The sequence below is a fragment of the Gallinula chloropus genome, assembly GCF_964237585.1.
Source record: "Gallinula chloropus genome assembly, chromosome: 11".
Lineage (NCBI taxonomy): Eukaryota > Metazoa > Chordata > Aves > Gruiformes > Rallidae > Gallinula > Gallinula chloropus.
In genome coordinates this window covers 20,977,484-21,000,296 of record NC_140096.1, presented here as the reverse complement: position 1 = coordinate 21,000,296, position 22,813 = coordinate 20,977,484, and the positions used below count along the sequence as shown (strand labels likewise).

The 22,813-nt window shown below is 42.7% G+C and overlaps 1 protein-coding gene across 1 annotated transcript in view; it reads right to left on the bottom strand.

Annotated features, from left to right (window-relative positions):
* Positions 1–22,083, bottom strand: part of STAG2 (STAG2 cohesin complex component) — a 78,887-nt gene extending 56,804 nt beyond the window's left edge. The window contains exon 1 of the mRNA XM_084269137.1: positions 21,955–22,083. The gene's annotated coding sequence lies outside the window, so the exon portion shown is untranslated. The remainder of the gene's footprint in view (positions 1–21,954) is intronic.
* Positions 22,084–22,813: the final 730 nt, after the last annotated feature.

The following is a 22,813-nucleotide window of genomic DNA, read 5'->3' as shown; positions in this document are numbered from 1 at the left end:
GATACCGAAGTATTTTCAATTCTTCTAAAAACCCTGAAAAAGTGAAATACTCATCAAGCAATTCACATTACACGTGAGGTGACTCCTTGGAGCAACACAAGCAGCAATTTCCAGCTCAAGAAATCTCCAAGTATTTGCTGGATTGCAATATTTACATCCCTCATGCACTAGGATGAAACAATACCATTAAACAGTTCCCCTTTACCAAAAGGAGATTCTGGTTCAAAATGGAATGTAGCATTTGTCAAGGGAGAGAAGACAAAGTACCACCCTGGCTGCCTCTATTTACACCAAACTGCTCACCAATTATCACATCATGGTTCATGCACTATGATGGTTCCCTACTGCCAACTAAACAAATATGACTTTTGATACTTACCATTCCCAAAATTTGAATTACAAGAACAAACTAAATATTAGTGATTTATAAATAATAATAAATATCTTCCTTCATATAAGCAGCAACAGTTTAAAACGTGTCCATCTCCAGCACAGTAGTGGAATGTAAATGAAGTATGACAATACAGGCGTATATGCTGTTAAGTAACAAACAAAACCAAACAAAAAAAATATTTAAAACATCAGGGCTGAAACACCATTTGATGGTCTCATAGACCACACCACCTCTAACGTGGAATATGACATGCTGCTTGTTACCAGTTATCATCTTGGCAACATGAAGGCAAAGCCTAAGAATTCTGGATGTGATTTTTCTGTTTTCTGAAGCACACAAGACTAAAGGTTGGGGATGGACACAACAACATGAAGCACCTATCTTAAGTATCTTTTAAGAGACTGACTGTCGACTAGAAGAAAAGAAAGGAACTTTTATCTTCCCTGGAAAAATGAAGACAAAACCATTTTGCAGAAAAATTAATTTTGGAAAACCAAGAATTTATCAACGTTTCCGCTAGCAGGACTAACAGAACTTATACTGCAATGAGTACAGGAAAAAACAGCACATGAAAGAAATCAACAAAAGCTAAACAAACTGGAGATGCACTTAATGAGCAGGATCGAAATCACGAATGAGAAGGGAAACACTACATAGTGACCACGTTTAAATATTCAGTACTACTGGCTGATAATCATATTCTGTAAGCAGCAGGAACAGAGGTGTGATGTTGCAAATGCAATAAATCCCCAAGGAAACAATATGTCTTCAAGATGTTCTCCAGAAACTGCTTATGGTTGATTAAAGCAGCATCAATAACCCATATGTAGCTTAGCACAGGCAGGTAACAATCACCCCGCTTTGCTAGTAAGAGAAAACAAGTGAAAGACCACATGGCTTGTGTTAACCTTCACAGTTAAAAGCCAACAAAAGTCAAATTGGCAATACTGCTCTATTCTAGTCCCCACAATCACATGAAAGGAGAGATGCACGCGCACTTTTACATGAGTGAAGAGAATTACTACTAAAAGCATGTTAAGCCACAATTAGCAAAACCTCCTTCCTTCACAGGAAATACTGGCATTGAAGTATTTTTAATACGGACATAAAATGACTCATGAAGAGCAGAATTTTAGGAATCAATGGAAAAAATTGTAATTTAATATATTAATTTCCTGTCATTTAAAACAAACCTTTCACAAACATTTACACGAGAAAAATTTTGATACTGGATATAGATTACCCATTTTCCACTAAAACACCTCGCAAGCAGAAAGAATAATGAACACCCACAACCCAAAGAAAACAGCAGAGCTGGAATAAGTAGTATTCATCTTCCTAGTCTTAATTCTCCAATCATTCCATAGCAGACAAAATTTCTGCTATGCCTGCTCCAGCATCCCCTGCCCTTTTTGTATGTGGGAAGAAAGAAAAAGGACGTGTTCTTACAGACAACATCTAGGTCTCAAAACCTTCTGCAGTATTAACATACAGGCAGCACTAACTCTCAGAACTCTAACAATCAATGTGCCCATCCCTGCAGCACAGGCCCCCAAGTCCCACATGATCCTTTACTGACCAGAAGGAAATTATGAGCTATGTGCTTTTTCCATTTTTTTTTTCTGTTTAAAATCATTACTTTAACCTGTGACAACTGCTTGGAACTTCTGGAAGACCTCTGCATTTCTTCTCTAATGAACTCCAAATCCTACAAGCACATGGAGTATGAGCAGCCAAACTACAAATCTAGGTAGTAACTCATCAGGTGATTTATCAATGGTCAGCAAGAAAAGGTCTGTCATGGTTCTAACACTGCAAGCAAAATTAAGTTCAGTGAGATGTCTTTGCTGTATGTGTTGCTATTGAAAATGTTGCCCACCACAAATATTTGCAACTATGTAGCCATTATTTGTTTTAAAAGGACAGAAGTGTAACTACACCAAACTTAGTCCTTAAAACAGCCTATCTACCTAATGGTTACCCCTCAAAGAAGGCAAGCTTTGTATTGTTCCCTGAAAAAGCCACAGTGTTCTCAACCAGTGGCACAACATAAATTTAAGAAAAGTGACCCTTCTTAGGTCACTAAATTGCTAAGAGTACCGTGGAATCCAAAGCATTTTGAGAGGCTACCTTCTGGACTCTCATATGCTTTAGTCATGTGAAGAAGCGTTAAGGATCCAAATACATCCTTTCTTTCCCCCCATGACTGGACACTACTGCAGCTTCAAGAGAGATGTCAGAACAAATGCTGCTGACAAGAAGTTAGGGGGTTTCTTAGAAGGATAAGAGTTTTAAAATAGACCTTTAAAAGCGTGGTACATTATACACTGAAAACACAAACAGTTAAATATAGTTGGCCAAAGCATAAAGGGCTGGATTCACTACAGCCAACCTACCGAGGTATTTCTGACTACTCTAAGAAACAACTGAAATATTAGAGCACATCCCAGTTTTAAGCTTCCCTCACTAAAACTACATAAACCAAACAGCAATATCACTGAGACTCACACACTCTTTTACAATTCCTCCTCTAGCTTTGCCCTAGTGCAGGTGCTACAGTGCTCATCTAACTTAACCCTTACAAGCCCCAAATCCCTCAAGAGCTCAGCAATACACCTGCTCACCAACTGATCTGCAGTCTTCAACAACCACTTTTCTAAGCTCAGGTTTTCACAGCAGTTTACGTAGCACACACTACTGCATGTCCAAGTTACATGAGAAGTGGTATGCCTTTAAAAAAAATAATTAACAAAATTTCATAGAAACAGTTATTCAAGAGTACAATACTGGACTTCTCACTCCAAAGTAATTAATCATTTCAATTAAAGTTGACTAGTCTAATGTGGAAACCTTTCCAGAGGTAGTGAAAAAATGCTTGGTTTTTATCCTCTCCATCAATACATACAGGACCAAATTAAATTTTAGACCATGAACTGCTTCATGAACTTACAACTAAGTTGATTTGTGGGTCTTCACATTTCTACAGGTAAGTAAATCTACAGAAGCCTAACAATACATTAAAGAAAATCCACAACGTAACACACAACACAGAGAGCAACAAACAAAAACCCAAACAACAAAAAAACCCTCCAACCTTGCAATACTGCACATCTCACCAAACAGGAGTGACAAATACAAGGAAAAAAATTTTACTTCTCCCTTTCCAGCCTTTTGCCATAACTGGTACCGATGCCTACTTCCACAGGTACAAAAAGGTCCCTAAATACAGGTCCCTTAGGCTGTCTTCAGTTTTATCTTTGTTGTTCAGTTTATTTTGTTGTTTGGTTGGGTTTTTTTTTAAACAGGTCCCGATGGAGTTTCCTATGCCTTGTCAGTGGTAGTTAATGTAGGTCCATTAGCCTACATCTCCATTACTAACAACTCCCCTGTTTCTACTCCCTAAGCTGAACACCATTTACCTCACAAGAATTATTAGCAACCTCCAATGCATGAAAAAAAATTAATTTTTTAGTGCATGTATATTGGGCAGCACTATCATGTCTTTCAGAGAATTCCAGAAGACAGAATAGTTAACAGTGTTAAAATACAGATGCTATTCATAAATCTAAATATGTGGGGGCAGCAATGAGGGGAGAGGAGGAGGAAACAAATGAAAGTGGCATGGATAAGGAATTACTTCAGGAAGGTAACTGCTGCCAAATTAGATGATTAATATTCAGCCATTATGAAATGGACAGTATTTACTCACTATTTACCTTAGTCTTTATTAAGTAAAACTAGTAGTACCAATTTCCCCACAGTATCTTTGCCTTTAATTAGGCTCTCAACAAAGAGAAATATAGTATTCCAGTAAATTAACAGTTATTAGAACTTTCAACAGTAATATAACTTAGGAATTTAATTTTGTACCACAAAGCCATACAGGTAGATAACATACAAGTATACTCACAGCTATATTGTCATCACACACAGTCCACAAGGAAGAATGCTCAAGGGAAGAATAATCCAGTCTGTTCAAAGTAACTGCATGGCATTTTCAGAATAAATAACCATCTCATTCCAAAATTAAGTCACCAGAGGAAGTGTCTAAGCACAGAAAGATCCAATTTACGGGACAGTCAAAAACTGCAGCATGATACTTAAATCACACCATCTCCCAGGCTACTGTATAAACACCTGTGCCAAAAGAACATGGAAGTACACTGCAGGAGTCCTTCAGCAGCAATACCAGAATTGAACAAAGGATCACATCACCCAGTCATTAAAACTTGACATATGTTAGACAACTACATATTCAATAATTTTGCATGAACACATAATGCCAGATCTACCATGGACAGAAGACATGTAATTTATCACTAAACCTGTTTAAGAATTATAGGTTGATTTTACCAACAGGGGAATGAGCCAGTACCTTCCTAACAAGACACCTGAGGTGCTGCCAGGCCTTTTTCACAAATACGGGCAGCAAAATATGATCATTTTCTGAATTTTGAAAGCATAACTGAACCAATACTAAAACCAGTATTACAGACAAATGCCCTTACGTTATCTAGCACCACACCAACTAAATTCAGTGCTTTCTTTACAAGAACAGCTAAAGAGGGGGGTAGAAGAAGCCAGGAACAGAGAAGGGGAGGGGGAGAGAAGATGCAGGAGGCGACACAGAGCACATAGCTTCAAACATCACCATCACTCCTACTACATTTTCCCTAAAGACACACCTCACTACCTTAAGGTTGCATTTGCTTCAATGCTCAAGTACCATTATACTGTATCATTAAAATAATCTAACCCAGTATTTATTGGTACTTTATAACTCTCAAACTAAACATATTTCCCTCTCCTTTTGATCTCATTCCGTATATATATCCACACAAAGACACTCCATAGCATTCCTTTCACAGGATTTGAGGATCTAGTAACCACACTGGTGAAATACGTTTTTCAAGTAACTTTTTTCTTCATGCCAGTAACATTTTTCACTTATTGTTTATTATCATAAAACTATTTATTGTTCTGATTGTGATGATGACACCAGTTAAGCTTTTCTATGATGCCCGGATTAGCAGACATTTTTACAGCAACATGCAGCTTATACTGTTTGACATGTCTAACTGATTAATTCCATCATCTTGAATAAACTGGAGCATCTTCCTCACTTTTTCTTTTTTTGAGTATAACCTCTTCCCAGAGCAGCAGCTTTGGAGAGCCACTTAAACAGAAATAACAACATGGTAAAATTTTGTCAGTCCAACACCACAGATACCCCAGATTACTGACACTCTGGACCATGTTCTAATACATTGCAATACACAAGTCCCAGTGTATGAACTGCAACACACACCTTTCAATTCTAAATGTGATTGTTAAGTCTTCTGTGCAGAAACACACACATACTTGCATTTTAGGATTTGGTTAAAACCATTGTGTTATTCAGGAATTAAAGTTTTCACATTGTTATTACTGAAAACTTAAAATACAAAATGTATTACAGATACACCATACAAAATCCATTTTCAAAACCTAAGCACTTCTACTAGTTCCACTTGACTATTTCACAATCTTTGCCTTTATGTGCCTTCACCTTTAGAAAAGGAAGTCGTTCAATGGCAACAACTTGGCCAAGTACTAAGGATTTCAAAATTTTTCCAGTATCCCTTTTAATTATCAACAAACAGCACATCTTATACCACTTTGAAATTTATCTATCTTCTTGTTTGCTAAAGAATGAAACTACAAACAATAACCATGGTAGTTTGACATTACAATAAAATAGATGGGTTGCTACTGGTGAAAAGAACAGTCCCACTGACCCCTTCTCCCTGCATTTATTTCTGGCCATAACTCATCATCAAGGGCACTTGTCAGACCCTTTGTTGAGCAACAATCTATTAATTTCTCTTTGAATGAATTAGCTTTCCAACACAGTTGAGCTGGCTAGACAAGAGTCTTGTAGCTGGTGCAAGAAAATAGCTCTTTTCACAATCAATGAGACACTACAGCAGACATGATCAACCACCAAATTATATCAAAGGAAAGGACAAAGGGGAAAAAAAAAAGAAAAAAATGTCTGAAGAGATGTCCATGTTGTTGTGCTAGACTACAACTGCTTTCAAGTTGTTATACACTGCTCCAAATCAAGCTTAACCTCTCTGGCTACAGCACTATGATGCATACTTAAGCACCAGCACCCAAACACCAGGAGGAAGGGTTATCTGGCCAGCTATGGAGCATAAAAGCCTGGCCCCAATGTGCTGCTTTTCCTACAACAACCAAAAATTCGCTATTCTGCAGTTTCTGAATAAATGTTCTGACAACCCAACAGTTGATCACCTTTACCTAAACCCTGTCTGAAATAGCAATGAAAGCAGCAGAGATGTGACAGAAATAGAAAGACATTACATCCCTGCTGAACAAAGAACCACTAGTTCGTTTTACCAAGTACAGCCAAGAGTGGTCTCATTTAGGTTCTATAATCCGCTACTATTACAACGTTTCTTCAGCATATCAGACATGATTAGAATCTGCTATTAGTCTTTATAAAGCCAGGACTAGCTTTATTCAATCACCGACAGCACTCACCACCGAGTAGTTTAATACTGTAAGACTACGTAATGAGAACTAGTTCCATTTCTAATGATTTTCTTCATTGATCTGTGCAGCTTCTAAAAACCATGCTATTACCAGAAAACAAACAAAAGGACTTTTTTTTTTTTTTACTGCATTCATACCAGAGTTGTTCTGGCTAGCATTTTGTCAGATGACAATCTTATAGAAACACCATTTTATTTTATTTTAATGGAGATCACAGAAATTCTTACAACAGTAGTAGGCCTGTGTATGGGATACTTATGCACACTATTAATTTTTGTGCACTACTTCTCTTAAAAAGCTAGCTACATTTTAGACAGTGAAGCCCAAAAGTCCCAGAGCCATTTAGTTTCTAAATCTACTGAACTTTACAACAAACACCTACCCCCCCAATTAATCACAACTCAACAGCAAATTCATGCATTAACAAACAATTAAAGTTGGCAAGCTCTTTTGTCAAAGAAAATGTAACAGGACTTAAAAAATTACATCATCTTCTATAGACTTTCCCTCCCCAAAGTTTGCAATCAGCTTTTAACATGTGCCAGTTAAAACTCAAACTTACGGACTAAAAGAATTTCCTTCTTAAAATTCTGCAAACTATATATTCCCAGGGACTATACACTACTGACGGACCATTTTTAAAACATAAAAGTTCAGGAAATTTCTCTTTCAGCTCCCTTCTAGAGGTTTAAGACCAATACACCCTATCCCCCACTTCATTTCCTTCGTGTTCTGTAAGTGTCTCCAAGACCCAACACAATGCCACAGAAAGGTATGGAGGCCAATCCTGAGGCAGAAAACAAGAGAGCTCTTTTAGCACAGTCCCTGACCTGTACTAAGATAACCCCTTCACTCAGTATTTCTTCCTATTAGCCTGGTGCCTAGCATGCAGTACAGACCTGTTCTTCCAAGTTTTCATATTTAATTCCATAATGAAAAGTTGGAATGACAAAATCTGGAAGCTTAAGCTAGAAGTGTCAAAGCCTCTCTTTAAAAGGATGCTTAACATGAAAATGTATCCAATCCAATTTGCAAAGGCATACATTTATAAATTCATGCATATTACAGTTGTAAAGTACCTGAAGATAATAATATTTTACAATCTCTACAAGAGACAAGCAGTAAGAAAATCTGGGTAACGCAAGCAACACCACACAAATGCATAACTTTCTGTAAAAACTGCCAGTCAAAAGGGCCATTTCTATGAATTATAAATCTGTTTGTTTTAAATCCATATGCTGATTTTTCAGACACTGCTGCAGTAGAATACTTCCATACAACACACTTGACAGTTGATCAACAGCATAAACAAAACCCAACATAACAGTAATTGTCCAAGTAAAGCATTGGTGTTTTAAGAATCTTACTGTAATGAAAACATTAACAGCTTAATGAATTTGTCGTATCAGTTGTATTATCAGTTAATGGAAAACTACTATTTACAATGCCAAAACACAGATAGGGAATACTGTAAATATGTACTAAAAAGTGAAGGTAAGTAATTAAAATAGTTTTCAACTTAAGGCTACATTTTAAGAGGAACGACAGTTCTTAAGCAGCAAGCTCACAATTGACATTATTCTCGTAACATTACTTGTTACGAATATGCTACGAGATTCCCCGACTGGAAAGAAATAAACCTTAATGTAACAGAAACTAAAACTAGCACAGAAAAGCTAGAAATACGACACACAAAACGAATTAAATGTCATTCTTTCCAACAGTCAGCATCCTACAACGCGCAGACCTCCTGAAGAGTAGTACTATACTCTATTCATAACTTTTCTCTACACCACACTAGCCAGAAGGGTAGAGTGACAAAAACAGTATGTTAATAAGATGATGAAGATTATTCTTAACTACAAGTTACATCATTTGGTTCTCTTGACATCAAAAAAAATAGGGGTCATAACTGGCTGTTACTGATTTATACTGACAGAAATTGGGCTCAAATGTTAAATAAAGATTAGTTAATATTTGCAGAAGACTTTGAACATACAAAATGCTATGTAAGTAGCAAGTATTAAGTCTTCCCACACAGTCATTTTGGCATGCCTCCAAGCAGGGAAGTCCCACAGAAGCATTTCAACAGCAGTAAGGAGAACCAGAGAGCTCAGGCAATTGCAGCTATATTCGCAACAGTCCTTCTAAGGAGCACCTGCCAAACTGGGGAGAACCAATGCCCACTAGCCATGCTGCCTTCTACAAAAGTAACTCCTGCTTCACCATGGCTTGTATAAGTGGACACTGAACACCCTGAATCTCTATATTCTTCTGTCTAAAATGATCTGCAAAACTCCAAAAATTTCATACCTGTGGCTTTCCCATTGCCTAGTATTTCTGACCAGAATATAACATCACAAAGCAAAATCACAGCCTACAGTGTAGCTGTCAGTTTGATTATTCACATAGAAACTTATTTTCAACAAATCATAGCTTCTGCTGAGAGCAGAACACTTTCTCCAGATCTAAATTTTAAAATGGTGAGGAACTAAGCAATGAATCACTACGCAGTAGTTTCTGATCCACAAACAATAAAGCTCTTCTTGAACACCTAAAGAAGAAAACCAGCATCATCTTAAGTTGAAAAAACTTCCACATTGTAAAAAACTGCAAAATCTCTTCCAAGAGCCAAAGAAAACAAAATGCTTTGAACCAAGCCTGAAGTGAGGGAGACAGGAGAGACAGGCAATGTGTTCAGGCATTATCTGGTCTATTTCTCAGTATCTCTGAAGGACAGCATCAATATTTTATGAGAATAAAAAAGGGTATGTCTGGTTTAATTATCAGGTAGTCCCACAGATGAGACCCATAGCCTCAGCATGCCCCAAAAAACTCAGAAACTAGGAAGGAGACGGGATGGGACTTAAGATCATAGCATAGGACGGGTGACATTCCGTAAAAAGACATAGACAAACCTCACACATAGAACTGGCACTGCAGCTTCCATAAACCACGGAAAACTCAAGAGTGCAAAGGCTTATAATAAGATCTAACCACAACAGGCTGGTAAGCATCCAACTGAAGGAGGAGGTCTAGCAGGGTTTTGACAACAGCATCTGATTAACCATGCTAAGGCTGGAACAAAGTCTTGAGAGGAGAAAACCCTTCCATAGCCATCTGTAAATCTCCTCTTACCCTTTCCATCACATTCCAAGTAACACCTGTACAACCTCTCACCAGTATCTAGAGTGAAACCAAATAATAACATATACAGTCTTCCTGGCTGCAAAAATTAATGCAAATCAACAGCAGTCCTGAACCTCCTGGCAGAGTTCTAACTGATCTATGACAGACTATGTAACATTTCCAGGAGGAGAAAAAAAAAAAGATAGCTAAACCTAAGATCACTGCAAAGATTAAAGAATTACTTTTGGAACTGGCACACTGCCCAAATGTTTTTAAAAAGAGCAGGTAGAAAAGTAGCAGATAGCAGCAGAAATAAAGTTTTATTTTCCCAGTCCTACAGCTACAAATAACATTCACACTACTGCTGGACCCAGCAACTGATATGATACTTCAACTACTGAAAGAGGCAGTGCCCCTCATTCTGTCTGCTCACTGTCCAAAAGGTCCTGTGTCCTTTTCCATGCAGGAGTAGCACTCACTTGACTCTTCACAGAGGTTTAACCACAGAAAATTATTTTCTTCATCACAGTTTAGCTCCTTAAACCAATTCATGTGTGGAGTTCAAACATGAAGAAAATCCAGGCACAAAGAAAACAACAAAAACATGTGGTCAGGACAGAAACAGAACCACCCTATCAGAGGCAACCAGCCATTCAACTGGCCTAGTTCCACCGTGAGGACACATCTCCAGCAGTTTGAAGAGAACTATGGAAGGAAGACTTCTATGAAAGAGGGATGAGTTGTGTTCAAAAATTACTTATCTGGGCAGTTAAGATCACTACCCAATTCTGTACTTTCACATTAGTTCAGCAATAGCGTCACGACCAACTACCCTCATAATAGAAAAAGAAACCAAAGCCACCAACTTCCCACTTTTAATGGATTGCCCACTTGATTGCTCTCCTCCAAATGCCCCTGCAAAGGCTTTAAGGATTACAATTTCAATTCCTAACTTTTATCAAACATTGAAGACAAATATTTGCACCTTCCACATCTGACAAGACAATGTATTTCATGATTAAGATTTTACATAAAACCATTTATTTATACTTTCTGTAGCTAATAACTCAATGCCAATATATTCCATAACAGAAACAAAAAAGTGAAGGCAATACAACTGGACACAGGACATGCTTTTGAAATGATTCTACTAAGCATCAACATATTCTTACACTTTCTCATCTTTCTCATCTTCTTCAGTAAACTTTCGTTCATTCTGATAACCTTCTAGGATGTGATATACTGTCAAATAGTCCTTACTGTAAAAGAGCTCAAAAACTACAGTAAGTTTGCTAAATCCCCAAGTTACCAAGAACATGGACTAAATCTTGCATTCAAATGTACTGCTAGAATTTTTCCATGCCTCTCTTTGCTGAAGATGGGGGAAGGCTAAACCCATTTGTAGGATTATGCAAGAACGCATAAATCCTATCTGTAAACAAAACTTCCCTAACCAGTTCTGAACGGAAGGTACACTTCACATAGTTTATTCCCCTTGGCACAAAAAGAAAAAAAAAAAAGCTCAAGAATTCAATTTTACAGAGATTGTTTCTGCATCTGGGGTGAATATGAAGAAATGTAATGCCTGACCTGCTGTATATGAAGAGGATGATTTACTGTATTTTTGCCTATCCAGTGCTGTTTCTAAAAATATTTAACGTTTTTGTATCATAGAGGTTGTATACAGCAGTGTCTTGCCACCTTTGAAAATTTTTGCTTAGCAACAACTCCTGCTCTGAGGCACAAATAGTATACTAAGTACACAACTTTATTAACTTTCATAAAACCACTGCACTGCTGAATAGAAATTGAGCAGTATAACCAGAAAGACAATGAAATGCAACAAGCAAAATAAAATGCCTTAAGGCTGATTTTTCTGATTATTTTTCAACTGTCAAGCAACAGGTCTTGTAGCTTACAAAATCTGCTCTATTACACAGCAGAGTAGTAATATAGCATAAACACAGCGCTACATCAGCAATACTTTAAATCATAAACTTTTTTAAAAATTAAACCAATACCAATGTGAATGTGTTGGTTTTGAAGATACAGCTTATCAAAGTCAGTGAAATGGAAGCCCACTTTTAAAAAAAAGCAGCTTAAACATGGATCTTTTAAGACAAAAACATAATCCAGCTGCAGATGCAAAAACCCCACCCAACCAAAACATTTTTCCATTGTCACTGAAATATTTGATTTAATGAACCATTTCTATGTTAGGCATATCACTATGGAAAGGCCAGTTCCAACTTTTTTTTTGGCCAATCATTTACTGGGCAAGTAATGACAGACCTATACCACAGATGCAGGAAAGATCCTTGTGCAGCTTTCCTTCGTGGTTACCATAGTTTCAAAGGAACTGTACATTTCTAGAAATAATACTTATGAGAAGGAATAAAAATACCACTGCTTAAACATGAAAACTGCAAGAGGAATGGTTCTGATCGGTGTATGAATGATTCAAGCGACCAGGTAAATGCTTGGGAAAGGAAGTTTTATTTGCAAGACCTGGTCACAGGTGGAATAGCAAAGCCTGAGTGTGGTCTGCAGGAGAAAAATACAGTAAACGCAACCTGAGAGAAGAGAAGAGAACACTGGGCACCAAAAAGTCACTCTGTAGCCATTCACCTCTCCTGCAAAAATTCCTAATAAAAATCACTATCAGCTCTAAATCAGGTCCTTCATTAGCTTCTCAAGCCTCCATCATCAGGGAATGGCTTCCAAACATATACTGCAGGGTGGAAGGGCATGAATCTTCAAAGAAATCTAATGTGACTAAGACCTGAAATTACAAAAATACCTTCCCTTACTTAAGAGTAGCAGAGTATGCTGCCAGAGAAACTGTGGAAAAATACATCCTCTGAGATATTAAATAAAACAGCACACCAAACTGGAACTTTCCAAGTATACTGTTCCCATCCCAAAATAGTACAAAATTGTAAAAAAGCCCTATGTTATTAATCCTAAATTATGAATATCACAGCCTTTCCTTCTCAGTTGTATGTAAGCTGTGTACTTTTCCCTAAATCATGATACAATAGTCTGTATCAATGCTACTTCCTGTTTGTTTGCCACAAGCATAGCACTGCCATATGTAGACTGCAGCCAATGGTCATTTTGGTTTTGAGAAAAAAAGTCTTAAATTTCTCAAGTTTTGTCCCTTGGAAAAAACTTACCATAACTAATCAGCTTTTTGTTTTTAAGATGATCAAAAGTGAAATGAAAAATACAGCCAGTGGTCAGGATGTACCACCTTATTACTCAAATGAAATTAATTGGCTACTATATTCAGAAGTATAAAAAATACCTTATTTCAGAATTCATGTCATATAGAATCACCTTGAAAATAAAAATTAGGGACCTCAAATGCACACTACATGAGTTACAAAGCTGTGTCCCTAGCATTTAGAGCTTACATTGGTTTGTTGAGTTTGGGGGCTTATAGGGGGATTTTTTTTTTTTTTTTTTGTAATTTCAGTTACCATTATCTTACTATGGGCAACTGAAAAGTATTATTCAATACTCATACTCCTACTCTGTACAAATTCTCCTCATACTGAGCACTCTTTGATGGAATATTACACTCTGACAGGTAAAATCAGCCAATTAAATTACTCACATATGATGTGCTTACTAAGACTTGACATGGTCCAAATTTCCAGAGTGAACTGGGAGCTATACCTAAAGGAGTAACAGATAATTACACGAAGATAAAAAGCCCTATCTTGAACAGCTTTTCTTTATTTTAAAGTCAATCTCTTTTTCCCCCATATGCAATGCTCCAAGGAAGATACCGTTGCATAAAACTCAGGCTGAAATCCTATATATTAAATAAAAAAATGCAATTCAGCTGTAACCAAGAACTGCAACATTGCCTCCAAATCCAAAATATTCATCTCCTCCTAGGTAGATAACATGTATTAAGCAGTATGAAAATAATTGCTTAAGTCCTCTTCGCTGCAAGACCATGTATACTACATCACCACATCTCCCTGGAAAGCATCCAAGTGTGTGCACTAAACAACACCTATCAGTGGGAAGGGGGAAGCACAGGGAAAGACTGCAGGTGAAGTCAGTTGTCCTGCAGGTCACCCACAGCTCACTCACCAGACAGAAGCTGAGCAGCAACCTTGGCAGCAACTTGAAGCCAATTATGGAAAGCAATCCCAAATCAAAACACGCATTTCTATAATTTGTTGTTTCTTAAGTGGTCAGTAGTTTCAGAAATACTTTGTGCTGAAGCATCAATGTATTTCTTTTCATGATTTTGCCAACAAAAATCCGAAATTTGAACTCCAGACATACTGCTTATTAATCTAGAACGCTGCAGACATAGATTATTACATGGCAACACACACCATGTGATATTATTCAGAATACAAGCAAGAGTCATTGGCTTGCCCCATCAACCCTGAAACAATGGGAACAGATGCAAAAATACTTTCCTCTCTAGGAAGCCACACGGAAGCATTAACATAAAGCTGCTGTGGAAACCTAATAGTATTCTTCCATCACTTTAGTGCCACACATATTCCTTCTCTGTAATCCAGTAATTAACCTTTACTGAAATAAAAGCATAGAAAAATAAATGTGTAATGGCAAGACTAACAAGTCACCAGGTTCAGAACTACAATAAAATAAACCATTCATCTACAAAAAGACCCAAAAAACAAACAAAAACCCCCACCAACTAAACAACTTAAGCTCTAATTTCTAGATATCTAGTTTTTGGTAGGTATTGTGATTAACATCTCAATCACAGATCACAATCCACTCTCCAGCATATGCCAGCCTCCTTATGTCTACTCACTCTTCTGATTATATTCTTTCCAAAGAGCAAGCCCTCCAAAGCAGGAGGTTATAGCTAGTTACACAATCAAAGAAACATACAGAATAGACAACAAAGTACACACCTGGACAAAGAGCATGTACCTGGATAAAGCAGTTACATGTCAGCTTACTGTGACTTCAGAGGGCAATTAAGACAGGAATAACTGCATACAAATACAGTCCTGTACACCCTTCATTTGACTCAAATCAGGATAAAAATTGTAACAACAGACTGTACCCACCCGTCCTCCTCCATGTAATTCTGTAGCTAGTAAAGGCTAGGAAGAACTGTCATGTGAAAGCCAAGAAACTACCTTAGAGGATCACATGTTTCCACATCCCCACCTCCAACACTGGATGCCAAATGTCTCTCCAGATCTGTCCAGCTGAGGGAAAATGTGAGATGAAAGAAACATCTCACCCTTCTTCTCTACCCAATGACTCTCAGACCTGGTATTTTCTTAGTAGTGCAACAGTTGTAGATAGAGTTACTCAAAAGGAACAGAGTATACTTTGAAATATTGCAATGGCATAACCCATCAAATGTAGGACTCTGGTCTAGTCTCAGTGATCTCAACCATCAAACAGAGAGGATCAAAAAAAGAGAGCCAAGTTTTTGTGTTGATACCTGAACAATAAAGCATCTTCCTCAAGACAGAAAACAGTCATACAACAGCCCTGCAGCTTCCCAACTTGAACAAGTCAACATCAGCCCTACATTTGTCTGTAGTGATCGAAATGAGAACCACCTTCAGAATTTTCCTTTACTTCCTACTATCAAAAAAAAGCCCAACTCACACACAAAGACCCTTCACCAGATTCTTATGGACTGCAAAACAGAAATTATTTTCTTTAAATAGTCTTATCCAAACCAACATACAATTAAAGGTAATGTTTCATCTCCAACTCAAAACAGAAGTTTTCACTGCATCACTCATAAGTAATATCTGACCTTGTTATAAACCATGTCAGATTTTAAGGCTTACCTTTAAACTACCATGCACAACTTTTTGCAAGCAGATTTTTTTCTCCTAGTATAAAAAAAAAACCCAGAGGTCACTGGACTAATCTTCACAGAATGAAACCTGTTCACAGAATGGTAGGAGAGTTTAACTGATTGACTCCAGAAAACAATCTATTAGAATGAAAAAAAACCATGCTACAGCAAGAGCTCCAGTTACGCTGATGCAATACAGCAAAGGTTACTGAAAGTTCTCCCTCCCAAACTTCCTCTACAAAACCGAAACCCAAGCCTTCCCAGTTCGGCAGAGTGCCCCCAAGCATGGCTTTGCCACGAAGACCCTCCCAAGACCTCCGCAGCGCCCTCTGGGGTGCGGGGGCGGCCGGTGCAACAGCAGCGACCAGAGGCCACACGTACACTACGACCGCCGCGGACCTTGCTCTGGGAGCCCAAACCTGAGCAGACTGCAACCAGTCTCGGTTGTAGCGTGCAGCTCGGCACACTAAACTCCTCCGTGGCAGGAAAGCCCAACACCTTAACCAGGAGGTTTAATCTCCTGCAGCTCCACTTAACTCCACCTCTGTACACAGCCACCAGGACAGAAGGTCACAAGGCAGGAAGTGGACCAGAGCAGATCAAACCCAGGACTGCCAGGGCCAGTGACCGAAGAGCTACAGGCACACGAAGAGCTCTCATTTTTACTTACTCTTTGACTTGAAAAGTGGACGTGATATTAAACACTGGATGGCACTGAATCTAAACCAATGCCTGCAGGTCACCATTGAAGGTTCTATGATGCATATGGCAAACAACTCCTTCCATTCCTACACAGAGGAGTTGTGCATAAGCTTTCTATTTTCCAACCTAAAATTCCAATACCCCACTCATCCCAGTTTCCTAAGGACTACGTTATCACTGCATTCTCCTGTCAATGATCCTTGTATAAGGAAGCTGAAGTTTTCAGAACATAAATGTTTTAAGTGATACTGGAAAGTGAGCAGAGCTTATTTAAGAATATTAAGCTGATATGTTGATGACTGCTATCAATCACTTCTTTCCATTACAAGACAATTACTGAAGCAGATGAAGGTCATGGAAATTCCAGCATCTAGAGAAGACAGAGACACAATCTACAACACATTGTTTTTCCACTACTTTATTTTCATTTGGTGTTTTTGTTTGTTTGTTTATTAGGGGGTTGGGGTTTATTTGGGGGTGGGGTGTTGTTTTAAATTCTTCATGTTTGTGTGTGTGAAAGCAAACAAAACCCATCACCAAAATCCAACGTTACCATTTTGGTAATTCACACCTACAATTTTCTCCTACATTTTTAAACTAGTCTAAGAAGAAATGGTCACACTGTAAATGGAGATCACACTGAGTTCAAAACCTCACCTCATCTGACAAAACACAACGTTCCAGTAACACAACCAAGAAGCATAAGTAACCAACAGAAATATTTGCTTACTTTTGGCAATTCATTTAGTGAAAATAAGCAACCAAAGCATTTAAGGTTTCAGTAGTACATACAACCTGCTTATGCTGGCACACAAGTTCCAGAAAACCTAATCTCTCCTATAGTATTTGCCTGCAGCAAAACAACTGAGACAGTAACACCACAAATGAAAATGACAAATGAGGACTCTCAAATCACTCTACATTTGAGCCGTAAGTGACAAAGAGCAATCTAATTAAAAAAAAATTCATAATGCTCTGATGTGCTAACATTATTTTATGATTCTACTAAGTCTAATGCAGTTGCTCCCACCAACAAGAGCACACACTTTCAAGTGGTTAGTTGCCTGCAGCTATTTTCTACAGGAGACTGTAGTAGCATGTAATATTCAAGAGAAGCTGTCTACATTACTTTAAAAAAAAAAAAAAACACCCAAAAACCAAAAAACCTCAGTTGCTGCTGATAAGTTATACTGAATCAGAATAAAAGACAGCATTTAACTGACAATTTTATTTACACTTCTTCCAAGTGGAAATTATTTCATTCCACACATTTACGTCTTTAAAGACTTTAACACATAAAGCTGGAATGTAATATATTTATGGAATCTGAACTAGGTTAACAGCTAGCTAACTGAACACTCCTATTTGAAAAACTGAATGCTTTTCAAGTACCACAATGCATTTTTAAACTGAATGTTTTGATAAGCTATGAACCCTACCATTTGTCATTTCACAGAGCCCATTTTAAAAAAAAATTAAAGTATCACAGGATCATTAATTTAAACCACCTTAAACTAATAATTTCAGCTTCTAGTTACAAAACATCAAGACTATGACTAAAAGAGGAGATATGTTCATAAATTTTAACTTGTGGTCTTAAGTTACAAGTTTAACAAACCCTTACACTGCTTTATTGACTTTACTTGGTATTATTTTCCTTAAAGTGCAAACAGATGAGAAAGCTCCAAAAACATAACTCTGGCCCAAGTACATAACTTACCTGAGTGCCAGGAAGTTTCACAGGAAAATTAAAAGACTTTTTCCCCATGCCCCAGTTCTATGCCTGGTTTGTCTGAATTTAAGCTTATGCAACATCCAACCTTGTTTACTACAGTTAACTGATATAAACAATAGCAACAGAAATTCACAGATTTCCCTCGTAGGTTGCAGAACACCCGCCTGTAGACAACACCATAAAGCAACACTGGCTTTGCTAAGAAAAATCCACATGAGCCCCATCAGTTATGAAGCAAGATCTATATGTTAGAGATGGGAAATAATTCCTATTCCTCTCTGTAGCTTTGAAGCTTTCTTGGCCTTTGTTTAATTACTCAGAACAGTATGGAGATTCCACACCATTCAGCTTCAGTGCTGAAAGCAGCGAAAAGATGCCATGCTGTTAGCATCTGTCTTCTAGTATTCTGTTTCATTTTGTAATGAAACTGTTATTGTGGTTAAAATGCAAAAGAAACAGTGTTCCTTAGCCAGTCAAGGCTCCCACAGTAGGTCTCTGGCATTTTGATTCTGTGGCTGATGACCAGCAAGATTTATTCACAAAATTAAGAGTTGGGGATAATGAGCAATACCAAGGAGCCAAAGATGAACATCCATGAATTGTACAATCAGTCTTGGTATTTATTTATCTGCGCATAACCAACCAGCCTGCACATGGATGTTTTTTAAGTCATGGGCAGTTCAACACCAGATAAACACTTCAAGAGCAACAATAAATATGTGAATCTAGTTGGGAAAAAGAGAATATGAAAATGGGGAAAAGTTGTTTCAAATGGCCAAACATTATAAACAAGAAGTCATCAATCACAAATCGAGACTGAATTGCTAGGAGTTAACGGCAAGACCTATGCTCGGAGAACACCTTACTATAGGAAACGCTAGTAACTCTGGTTTCTGGTCATTTAAACCAGGATTGAACAGAAATCCCAGGCAGCATAAAAGCGGTCGTACAACGGCTTCGAGGGAAGCGATCCAAAAGGCGTTTTCCTCCCCTCATTTCAACAAAACCAAACAGCACTGAGTGGAAGCGATCCGCACGAGGTGACCTTTGCGCCGCGCCAGCCTTCTCCAGCAGCCGCACTCCCAACACAGCCCGGGCAGCGCCGGCTAAGAAAGCCGCGCTCCTCCGGAGCCAAACGCGATCCCCGTCCAGAGCGCGGCGGAGGCCGGGGCCCGGCGGAGGCGCCTGGCCGGCCGAGCTGCCCGCCGCGGGGCGCGGGAGGAAGCCGCCGCCTCCCGCCCGGGCGCTGGCCAATGGGTGGCGGCGGCCCGAAGCGGCAGCGGAGCAGGCCCCGGCGGGGCCGCGTGTGACGCACTTCGGTAACCCGACTCCCCGCCCCCGGCACGAACCGCCGCGCTGACATGGCCCCTCCTCGCCCCACCGAGGGACACGGCGGCGGGGCGCAGCGCAGCCTCGGCCGCCCCGGGTTACCTCCGGGCATTGCTGCGGCCGGCCGGGAGGCACGCTGCTCCCGGGGGAGGCGAGGGAAAAGGCGGGGGGCTCTCCGGCGGATAAGGCGCCTAATGGGACCGGACACGCCAGGGTGTGGCTGCCGGGAGCACACGGGAAGGCAGCGCTCGCCCGGGGCGGGGGGCAGCAGTGCCATCCGGGCTGCCCAAAACTAATTAGAAAAAAAAACCAACCCACACCACAAAGCACCACACACAAAAACCCACCCATGGCAGCTACCGCACACGACTCGCGGGTTATTGAAACTTTGTGCTCACACCGAACGCCGCATCCCGTGGGGAGACGACAGCAAGGGCCGAGCCGGGGCGGGACAAGAAAGAACTAAAAAGCATAAAAAAGAGAGCCAAGCGCTCTCGAAGGAGGGGGGGAAGAGGGGAGGGCGGGGGGGAGAAGTATTGAGGTCGGTCGGACCCGGATCTCCACGGGACGAGCGGGTTATACAACGCTACCGGTGATAGAAGACACGGAGGCAGAGCGGCGGGGGGCAGCGGCGGGGGCCCCCAGAGCCGGCACAACCCGGGGACGCGCTCGGGCAGGCAGCGAGGAGCTCCCGAAAAACAGGGCCGCGCGGCCCAGCCATCCACTGCCGCTCTCGGCCGCTCGCTTCTCACTCTCCCCTGTCCCTCCAAGCCCCTCACCACTACAAGAGCTGTGTAGATATATATATATTTTTTCCAATCCGTGTAGAGAAAATAAGCGCCCAGAAAAAAAGAAACACCAGGAAAGCTCTCGCTTCCTACCTGGGCAGGGTTCAGCTCAGTTCAGTGCGTGCCGAGGAGGAGGGGGCAGAGGAGCACTATCTAAAACAAAAGTGGCGCCAAAACCCCCCAGTAAGAAGCATTCTCCTTCCTCCTTCTCCTCCTCCTCCCCCCTCCCTCCCCCACCAGGGCCGGCGAGAGCCCAGCGGGGTTCCTGCAACACGCGGCTCCCGGCATCGGGCGTCCCCGGCACAAGTTGGCAAGCGCCCTTTCTTACAAAAAAAAAAAAGAAAAAAAAAAGAAAGCAAGCCGAACGGAAACTGCCACAACTCTTCCTCTTAGCGGGCAGCCGCCGAAGAGCTCCCCCAAAGTCATTCGGAGGGGTAACTCGCCCCCACAAAGGCCTTCCCCGAGCTGGGCGCCTAGGGGGGAAAGAGAAGGGGAAGGGGGCGAGGGTCGCCAGCCCTTTCTAAAGAGGCAGCGAAGGGAGGCGGGAGGCAAAATCTTAAGGTCAGTCCCTACGTCCTCACTTGGGCCAAAGGAACTCGCTCTCGGCAGCTCTCCACTCCCGTCACTCGGGATGAGGCGGCCCGAGTTGTCCCAGCTCGGCCGAGCCGGGGAATAGACGGAGAAGAGAAACCCCGATCCCTCGGCACTTCCCTCCGCGGGGAAGCCTCCGAGAGCGGGCTGGCAGGAAGAGCTCAGCTGCTGGGCGGCGGGAAGGAGGGGGAGCGCTGTCAGGGGTGGGAGTCCCCTCTCCCCAGCCTGCTTCGACACTCCACCCCGGGGCACCGGCAGCCGCCCCACCATTTTCTCCTGCGCGCCGCGCGGCCCAGCGCTCTTCCCCCCCACCCCCCCCCCCTCCGCCCCGGCGGGCGGCCCGCTCCGTCCGCAGCGGCTCCGACCCCCCTTCGCCTCCCTCAGCACCCTCCGAGCGGCCCGGCCCGGGTTGCCCACACACACACCCCACACACACACAATGCCCGAGTCCTCCATCTTGCCAGCAGCCCCTGCTCGGCTCGGGAGAAGGGGGGAGGAGGAGAAGGTGGTTCTCCATTTTAGCTCGCCGAGCACTGGGCCCAGCCTGCCCGCGGCCGGCTCTGGGGAGGAGGAACGGGGCTCCAGGCGGGCAGCGGGGGCCGCTTTCGGCGCCCTCTCGCTCTCTCACTCGCGCTCCCGCTCGCGTCCCCCCTCCCCGCCGAGGCGCGCTGGGAAGGGGGGGGTGGGGAAGCGGGGGGCTGGAGTGTTTTCGCGGCTCGGCCCCGCCGTCCTCCATCTTGGCTGCGCGGAGTCCCTGTGGCCAGCCGGCCTAGCGCCCCGCGCCGTCCCCGCAGGCCCGGGAACCGCGGGCCCCGTCCCGACCTCTCTCCGCAGCCACGCACCGCGATCCCGAGTCCCCCCTCCAAACTTCCAGAAGCTTCGCCGCCATTTTCTAACTTACCTTGCCCAGTGTCGGCGTAGGCAGTGAGGAGGCCCAGGCTCGCAGCTCCGCTCCTATATCCCCGTCCCGGCCGCCGGTTGCGCACCCGGCCCAACCCGGCCCGGAGACTCGGCCGCGGAGGGGGGGTTTGGGGAGGGCGCGGGGCGCGGGCAGGTTATTTAATTTGGCGGCGGCGCTGGGGATTGTTTGGGGTGTTCGCTGCTCGGCGGCTCGCGAGCGAATGGAGGGCGCAGGCGCCACCTGGCGGCCACGGAGCGAGGCCGGCTCTCCTGGGCGTGGGGCGACACCTGCCGGCCGGCCTCGGCGGGGCCGCGCCAAGCGGGGTAAACAAGGTGCCGCGCATGCGCGCGCCGCCCGCCCGCCCGCTGCCCGCCCGCTTCCCCCCGCCGGCTCGCGAGCGCGGGGCGTCGGCACGCGGGTCCCGCCTCAGGCGGCGGGAGCGGGGACGGGCCGGGCCGGGGCCGCTCGGCGGCCGCCCGGGCGGTGCGAGTCTGGCCCGGCCTCCTCCGTGCGCGGCCGGCGGAGGAGGCCCAGCTGCTGGCTTCATTCTCAGGCGGGATCGGGTAACCCAGGCGCCAGCACGGCCTAAAAAGGAGCGCTGCGGCGCGGGGAGCCGGCGGGCGCGCCTGTCCTCGTACAGGCGCGGGGCCTGGCGGCCTTTCCCGTCGCGGCGAAGAAGCAGCCAGACAGTAACCGCTCGGCCGAGGCCAAGTCCGGCCCGCCGGGGCTCGGCTGGGGTCGCTCCCGAGCACCGCGGCTGCCGGGCTCCGCCGGGGGCTGCGGGCCCGGGCCGCTGCCAGGGCGCCGCTGGCTTTCCCGAGGTGTTGAGCCGCAGCTGCTCTGCCCGGTCTCCGTTGGG